This window comes from Anabrus simplex, chromosome 3, assembly GCF_040414725.1.
Source record: "Anabrus simplex isolate iqAnaSimp1 chromosome 3, ASM4041472v1, whole genome shotgun sequence".
In the NCBI taxonomy this organism is placed as follows: Eukaryota; Metazoa; Arthropoda; class Insecta; order Orthoptera; family Tettigoniidae; genus Anabrus; species Anabrus simplex.
Window position 1 is genome coordinate 201,509,396 of NC_090267.1, and position 6,982 is coordinate 201,516,377.

The 6,982-nt window shown below is 40.1% G+C and overlaps 2 pseudogenes; one reads left to right on the forward strand and one right to left on the reverse strand.

Annotated features, from left to right (window-relative positions):
• Positions 1 to 309: 309 nt before the first annotated feature.
• LOC136866743 (uncharacterized) lies at positions 310 to 3,916 on the forward strand (annotated as a pseudogene).
• On the reverse strand, positions 2,182 to 3,097 carry LOC136865886 (uncharacterized; annotated as a pseudogene).
• Positions 3,917 to 6,982: the final 3,066 nt, after the last annotated feature.

Sequence of the window (6,982 nt, forward strand, 5' to 3'; positions counted from 1 at the left end):
GCATTATTGCATCACACGATGACGTTTCAGAGGTCTTGCCCCCTGTAGATGGGAGCGGTAAGATAACATCCTGGGTGTCTACAGTAAGGCCGGCCGCAAAATGAGACGCAGGTCCGTGACGTGACGCAGGGTGACTCACGGTGAGTTTCTGCGAACCACAGAACTGACTGGACCCGCGCATGTTACGGCGCAGGGTGACGTGACGCAGTTCCTGCCCGTGGTGACCCTGCGGACCGCAGTCTCTCTTCCGCAGTTTCCTGCAAGTCTCACGGGGATTTTGGTTGTTCATATTGTGTTTTGTAGTTCGAAATGGAAGAGAAACTAATTGAAGCCGTGCGTGTTCGCGAAGTCCTGTATGATACAAGCCACGAAGATTACTTGAAAACGAAGCTGAAGGCAGAGAAGTGAGAGGAAGTGGCCAAGGAAACCGCCATACGGAGTGGTAAGTAGCATTGTAATTCTTTGTTAACCGGTGGTGATGGTGGTGGTGATTATTGTTTTACGAGAAAGTACAACTAGACAACCATCCTCTATATAACATTAATCAGAAGGAAAAAAATGGAAGGGACCCAACACTTCAAAGAATGAAGGTATTGGCCAAGGGCGTGAAAACGAAAGACTCCCTAGGCTTCGAGTGCTAGAATACCGTCGGGGTCGGAAAAGAACAAGACTTGACCAAGGGAGGTCAGATATAATAGATAAAAGTGAATAGCCTGACACAAGTAAGTTGAAGCAATGCAATTCCAGGACTCAGCTAAGGGTCCCATGGTCGCCAACCCACCCTCTCAATTTCAGAGCCCCTGGGGTCCCCTTTATTCACCTCTTAAGACAGGTAGGGTATACCATGGGTGTTATTCTACCACCCCCATCCACAGCGGGACTCTTTGTTAACCTTTCATCTGGTGGTTATTAAAACTCCCGTTGCTAAACCAGGAATTCTTTTTTAAAAATCGTATTAAATGTATCTTGTTGTCTGAACCACCATTATATTGTGTTTTGAGGAACAAATAATGTACAATATAAAGCAAAAAATACCAATTTATTGCAGTTAAATGTTTTATCTATTGATGAATGCAAAAATAATTGTTTTTCAAATAAGAAATTCCAAAAATAAACTCATGTGACAAATACAATTTTTTAATGGCTAAACTGAGATATACAAATTGAAAACAACTTATTTCCATACACAAAAAGTGAGTTTTAGTGAGAAAAATAAATAACAAATAATGTGACGAAGTTATGTTGAGGGGGTATGAGAGAAGGAAGTAATTACGAGTATTATTATTTTCTTTTTACAAGTTGCTTTACGTCGCACCGACACAGATAGGTCATATGGCGACGATGAGATAGGAAAGGGATAGGAGAGGGAAGGAAGCAGCCGTGGCTTTATTTAATGTACAGCCCCAGCATTTGCCTGGTGTGAAAATGGGAAAACACGGAAAACCATTTTCAGGGCTGCCGATAGTGGGTTTCGAATGCACTATCTCCCGAATGCAGGCTGCCAACGTTATCCAAACCACGCGGCCATTTGCTCGGTAAAATATTATTATTATTATTATTATTATTATTATTATTATTATTATTATTATTATTATTATTATTATTATTATTATTATTATTATTAATTTCTTTTATATAGAGTCGCTCAGGCTATGAGGCCTGCAGTTATGACAAACCATATCATACATACTAAATTGTACTGCCTCAGTACACTTAATTCTATGTCCATGTACTGTAGGTAATTTAAACTAGTTTAAACTGTAACTAAAGATATAATTTTAAGTGAAATGTACATTCTTGATAAACACTATAAGACTACCACGAGTTAACCCGAGAAGTGCAGGCATTCACTTAATTAGTTACAACATCATCCATCTTTCACCCACATGTTCATATCAAGTATGAAATTGAAGGCAAAATTAAAAGTCTTTCATAACTCATTCGTCACTAACCGTAAATGACTCATTCAAGCACAGGGAACGCAATAAGTCAGCTGTTCTTCCCAACACCCCTTGCAGTCTCAGTTGTAGTGAAGTATTTCAAAAACACTCAGCGATGGCCGACTTAAAAACAGAATGTTCCTACTGAAGCTGTTATCCTTTATTTCCACAAGAATCGCATTACTTGGGGATAAACTTTCTACAGAGTTCGCAATGTAACTGTACGCAAATTCTTAATTCTTCAGTACTTTCCTTTTGAAACACTTTCCCTCTGCCAAGGAACCATTCCTGTAGTGTTGAAGTATGTAGTAAAGTTCTGTCGAGTTGTAAAAGCTTTCTGTGAACTTCGTGTTACATTTGTTTGTAACAATGGTCCCATTTGATCATTTGGCATATCCTCTATAGTGTCGCCTGTACTTATTTCAGCAGCATAATTCCTTAAATAGTTGTGCAACACACAAGCTGCCTTCACAACATTGACAACACTATCTACTTTAATTTCACATGGTGCTCGAAAAACTCGAAAACGTGAAGCAAGTATACCAAAACTGCATTCTACCGTTTGGCGTGCTCTTGACAGTCTATAGTTGAACACTTTGTTTTCGTAATTGTCAGTAACGCTTCGTTTCGGATAAGGTCGCATCAAATTCTCCGTAAAGGGAACGCCTCATCCCCTACAAACACGAAAGGCATCGGATCCTGTATTGGATGTAGTACTGCAGGTGACGGAAGATGTAATGTGCGTTTTATCATTTTTTTGCCACAACGCTTGTGTTAAAAATGCTTCCATCACTGAACCTCCCTTGTGACCCTACATCAATAGTAATGAATTTATAGTTTGAGTCCACGGTAGCCATTAGCACGATGGAGAAAGTGTGTTTATAATTGAAATAAGAGGATCCAGTTTTCCCGGGTTTTCTTATCACAACGTGTTTCCCATCAATGGCGCCAATGCAATGCGGGAACTGCCATCTTTGTTCGAAACCAGATGCGATTGATTCCCACTGTTCTTTTGCGGGTTCCGGCAAAAATAATGGTTGCATTACTTTCCATACAGCTTGAGATATTTCCAGCACGATGTTAGAGACCGTTCGTTCCCCCATTCTGTAGCTGTAGGCAATAGTTCTGTATGTGTTTCCTGTAGCCAAATACCTAAAACATACAAGAAAAAATTAAATAGTAGGGAATTATTGTTTTATGGCTGTATTTGTTCATGCATTTACTTAAAAAGTAAATATTTTTACATATCTAAATGCTCTTTTGGCACCATTGTTGCAGGTGCTGAAGCGAAGGCGATATGGGAAAAACTGAGACATTCGCTGAGAGATGCTCTCAGAAGACAGCAAAAACACATGAAAAGTGGAGCACCGGCTGAATCTGTTAAACAGTGGAAATTTCAAAAACAGATGGGATTTCTACAACCATATATGGCCAATAAAACACGAGAAGGGAACCTAAATGAATACATTGACGATAATGATACCTCTTCGCAAAGTTGTGACATCGATAGTCCAACTGATGTAGTCGAAGAACGTGAGGAGTCATTGAACGTGCAGCAGGGAATCAGAAGTGCTCGGGACGAATCTCAATCAGAGGCAGTTCGTGATATTTCACCTCCAACACAAGGTCCGTCATCTGCCAAGAAAGTGAAGAAAGACACTGTTACTAGCTTACTCAAACGAAGCATGGAACAACATGAAGAACGAAGAAAGTCGAGATCCGAAGAAAGGAAAAGTCTGTTGGTACAAACAAGCGCTCCAAGTGATCCTCTCTACCACTTCTTCATGTCTATGTACGAGGTGATCAAAAATATGCCTCCGTCATCTCAGTTTATCGTCAGAAACAATATTTTCAGTGTGGTTACAGAAATGGAAGTCACGTTGCTGAACATTCCCGCGAGAACTCCACAGTGTAAACTGGTGTCTTCATCCTTGAGGTGCTGCAGCTCTTTTCAAGCACAGCTCAAATGGAGGTGAGGTGCATGTACAATTTCAACCAAATGCCAGCCCTACTGCCATTCATAAATATCTGGCGGTACGGGGAATCGAATACGCCCCCCACCCCCACCCCCCACCCGAGGACGGCAGCTAATAATGCTAATGGTTACGCTACGGAGGCTGACATTTAGGTAATAATAGTTAAATTATACTTACGTCTTTAAAATGTGTCTTCAGATCTTCAACCATTTTAATTCGATCATCCCCTTCATCTCAAGCATGTTTTGTTTTGTAACGACTTTCTACATTATACCTGCTTGGTATAACACACACTGCCCATATGGTAAAAATTTTCACGCTCTGCTGATTGCACAAAAAGATCAGGCCCTCTTTCTTTCATTATTTTCTGCCTTCATTTCAATCTCGGGCATTACCAGTGTTGCCAACTTAGCGGATTTTCCACTAGATTTGGCGGAATTAGAAGACTGTCGGCGGAGAAATATATCATTTAGCGGGCAGGGGATTTTTTGGCGGACTTCTATATTTATTATAGCGGAATTTAGCGTTTTATATATATTACATTTTAAAAAAAATGTGTACTCCAGTCTGTCTCTGAGCTATTCCGTATTTCTTGTCCGGAGCTAGCAGTCACATGAGGAAAACATGTTATTTGGATTTGATGTTATGAGATCATGGTATCATAAATTTGTAATGCGTGGGGAAAGGCACTTAACTCTTAGTTGACGAATGACGGCAGATAATGAAACTGTGAGAGAGTAGCATTTATATTTATGCTATGAGGGAAGACCGTTTAATGAACTGGCCTTTTCTGTGTGTGGTCCTTGAGGAAGGAGATTCACCTAGTTTGCACCCGGCACTAAAACGCCTACAAGTTTTAGCTCGCCGGCTTGCAGGCAGGGGGTTAATCACAGTGAAACTCACAGATCAGGTGAGTACAGACATTTATTATTATTATTATTATTATTATTATTATTATTATTATTATTATTATTATTATTATTATTATTATTATTATTATTATGTGCGTATGGACCCAATGGATCACGCAAAGCTCTAACGATTCTGTTTTCTGAATTCCAAACAGCTCTCATCCATTCTTCGTGGATCCTTTTTCGTTCTTCTGTCCACTTTGCTGCAGTCTTCTTTTTCACCTCGTTCTCTGGTTGCATTTTCCATCCATTAATTCTTTTCCTATAGAGGTTTCTGTCCGCGGTGTCATTTGAGTTCATCTTGGCTTTTTCCAGATCCTTCTTCACTTCTAGTACCCATGGAATATTTTTCAGATGCTCTATTTAGGTAAGAATCTTGTGTGTTACTCTACTTGCCGGCAGTCTGCGGACGTGTTCATAAAATTTCAGACGCCTTTTTCGGATGTCTGCTGCAATGTTGGAGAGATCTTCTGTCACTTTGCGTGACCTCAGTCTATATCCATCTTCCGTTTTTCGGGGGCCGAGGATTGTACTCAGATTACTATTATTATTATTATTATTATTATTATTATTATTATTATTATTATTATTATTATTATTATTATTATTTGAGATCGGATTTCTTGGCGGAATTTTAGCGGATTTTTAGCAGTATTTTGCGGATCTTGAAATACAAGTTGGCAACACTGGGTATTACCGCAGTGATCGAGTGTAACTGGAAGAACTTCGCCCAGCCTGTACGGCCTATGACGTAACCACAACGTCACTATGGCTGAATAGCATACACTCATCGTCTGCCTGCCCGCCCGATTAATATGCCGTGCACCCGCGGGACGAAATGCCCGACTTGAGCACTTCTAGCCTTTCCTACCCGACCTACCTTGGTCAACTCTTGTTCTTTGACGGTATTAGGTTTCGAGGCCTAGGGTGTCGTTCATTGTCACGTTCTTAGTGGCCCATCCATTTCGTTTGTCTATACTTCCATTTTTCAAAGTGACCGAACTCATTCTTTTCCCTTCTGATTAATGTAAATTGAGGATGGTTAGTTGCCCATTTATATTTCCTCTTAAAACAATAATCGCCACTACCACCTCCACAATCACCTTCACATACCGGCCAGACGATTGTTTCTAGGCACATTGATTCTTCCACCTTACAATGAGATAACAAACACTGTCGTCGAACATTTTATCTCGAAAATATTTCAGTTTTAAAGCTTCCACGATTTTGTAACAGTCACCGCCCCAGGTACGGTTTTATACTAAAGGCTAGATGTACTGTATTTTGAGTATTGACTTCAAAACATAAACTTCTGCAGTCCTTTAAAGGAATGTAAAATCAATGGATAGTTTTTTTTTTTTTGCTAGGGGCTTTACGTCGCACCGACACAGATAGGTCTTATGGCGACGATGGGATAGGAAAGGCCTAGGAGTTGGAAGGAAGCGGCCGTGGCCTTAATTAAGGTACAGCCCCAGCATTTGCCTGGTGTGAAAATGGGAAACCACGGAAAACCATCTTCAGGGCTGCCGATAGTGGGATTCGAACCTACTATCTCCCGGATGCAAGCTCACAGCCGCACGCCTCTACGCGCACGGCCAACTCGCCCGGTCAATGGATAGTGAAAGAACAAACGAACATTATGTAACACGTATTGATAATGGCATATGGTGAAGCGAAGTAACTTATCAGGAACTACCGAATTTTACAAAACTGGAGTCCCATTACTTGGATGGTCTTAAACGTATGTCATAAACATTAATTCAGCTAGATAAAATTTGCTTATTTTCGTTTATCACTAAGTGAGCAATAGTCAGTAAATTTTCGCTATGGTTTAGTGATTATTTACCTTACAGAACAATCTTCAGTTTCCGGAACATACTCGAACTTACCTGAAACATATAAAAATACAATAAATCACAAAGAGATCTTGAATATACGAACATTGTAGTACGATACATTATTATGTAATATTAAAGCAGCTCTTAATATTTTAGTCACACAGTGTACGAAGGTAAATTGTATACTTTACTGTAGAGAATCACATCAGGTTTGGAGTTTTACGTGATGATTTATCATAAATCAAAAAGCATCGTGACAGGAGGGATAATGTAAAACGTGCCCCGTCTATCGCCGCGGTGCCGCCACATAGGGATAC